The sequence below is a fragment of the Manduca sexta genome, chromosome 25, assembly GCF_014839805.1.
Source record: "Manduca sexta isolate Smith_Timp_Sample1 chromosome 25, JHU_Msex_v1.0, whole genome shotgun sequence".
Classification (NCBI taxonomy): Eukaryota; Metazoa; Arthropoda; class Insecta; order Lepidoptera; family Sphingidae; genus Manduca; species Manduca sexta.
Window position 1 is genome coordinate 1,129,105 of NC_051139.1, and position 1,908 is coordinate 1,131,012.

At 41.3% G+C, this 1,908-nt stretch overlaps 1 long non-coding RNA gene across 1 annotated transcript; it reads left to right on the top strand.

Annotated features, from left to right (window-relative positions):
• Window positions 1–215: 215 nt before the first annotated feature.
• On the top strand, window positions 216–1,603 carry LOC115447755. Its single transcript, XR_005113037.1, has 2 exons — window positions 216–1,011; window positions 1,390–1,603. It is a non-coding gene; the product is annotated as an uncharacterized LOC115447755 (long non-coding RNA).
• The last annotated feature ends 305 nt before the right edge of the window (window positions 1,604–1,908 follow it).

Consider the following 1,908-nt stretch of genomic DNA (forward strand, 5'->3'; position numbering starts at 1 on the left):
TGCCGTACACCGGTAAGGAAACAGGACAGCGAAACTGAAGAACAACATAGTCTAATACGTTAGAAATGCGAATCTCCCTGATTCTGTGCGGTGAACAGTCGTCCTCCAGTGGCTTGTGCCGCGGCGCAGCGGTGTGCAGTGTGCACGCTAGTTTCCGCTGCTCGTCCCTGAGAGGCTGCAGTCCCGTTATCGCGACTGGCCGGGCGGGTCCGCGGGCTCTCCGCGCGCCGCTCGCTGTACTGTTCTTATAATTGCAGTTAATTCTGCGCCATCGACCGGAGATATGCGCTATCCGATGCCTATTCGACTAATAGCTGTGCATTATTGTAACGAGTGTGCATAAATATAAGATTTTTTACGATAATAGGGCACCAGCTACTGGGATTATTGGCAGCTTGTTTTTGATGAGCGGATAACGGTATCTTGTTCTCGGCACTCATATATTCGTATATAAATTGTATGCGTATGTTTTTTTTATAAATATTGAATTTAAGGATTTTTTTATACTCCAAACAATTTTCTCTATAGTATAAGTTTGGGTTATATTTCGTTTTAAATTAATATGCCTAGCCTGTTGACAGAATAAGATTGAGTAACCTAATACATGAAGCAAAAAGGGTCACGTATTTGATCTCCTACGGTGTCTAAAATTAATTCTTTACAAAGCATTTAAATTAACTTAATCAAACTCGAAGCACCGGGTTGCCGAGATTACCTCTCAGCAAAGTTATTTTCTAACAATTACTTGGTAAGTCCTCCTATGAAACCTACGTACACGTTTTCGCGTATATTTTTGTTTAAAATGGCTTCTGCTTAGTTGTAAGTAAAAGATCCCAACGTTAGTGTTTGATTGTATAATATCGCTCGGTGCAGTGTCGCACAGGGGGCAGTGGAACGTCCCGTAGCGCCGGCCGGTCCGACGCGCCCGGCGCGGCCCGACGCGCGGGACACAGGTGTGCGCGACCGTGGGAAGCCTGCCGCCGCGCCGCGCTCCTCCACTACGATTGATCGGTGCTTACTAGTTTTTACACGGAGCTTTTGCTTTCATCTGGAATGTAACCTTTACAATAATTATCTTGAGAATGAAAAAAAATGTCTCTTCGAAGCTTATGCCTCTTAATGTCGTTCAGACCAGTTTAAAAAAATCTTAAAGATGTACTTAGAGATTAATTAGGTATTTCCCCTCGGGATCAAGAGTAAAAGAGGAATTATAACAGTTCAGATACCTAAAATTGCCCATATTTTAGTCGATTTTAATGGTCAGTTAATTGTAAGTATCTACCAAATTTGGTTTGTTCTTTGAAGACCTATAGGTGATAAATAGTATAACATTAAAATGTTAGTTAGGTATGTAATAAATGATAATATAATTTCCTTATTTCATTTTAGGTGTATCCACGATGCGGTGCGGCACAGCGGTATCAACCTAATATCTGCAGAGCGAGTGTGCACACTACGCATTCATTATAATATGATTGTCGCGCAGCAAAAAAATATATTGATTTATTTCAATAAGCTTGACGTCAAATGAAACTTAAAGACATTTGTCATGTTCTACAAAGTGTAAAATAATAAACCGCGCTGCGTTAAATATACCCTTTGAGATGCAGAATTTTCTTTACTCACCTTTCATGAATACTGACAAGCCACTTACTCATAGATGCTTCGATATATGTCCTCCGACGCAGTTAACGTACACATACGTCAAACACGCAGACACCGATGGCGCCACATCCGGTGAAACCGTTACGATCTCAGGGATGCGAGACACACCAGCGGATTATAATCAACGGTTTCGCCAAACAGAAGTATTATCATTATAGCCCTGAGATTGTATTACTCATTATTACAGAGAGACAGAGAGAAAACATGAGATTTTTTGTGAAAGGTGTTACGTACTTAATGCCC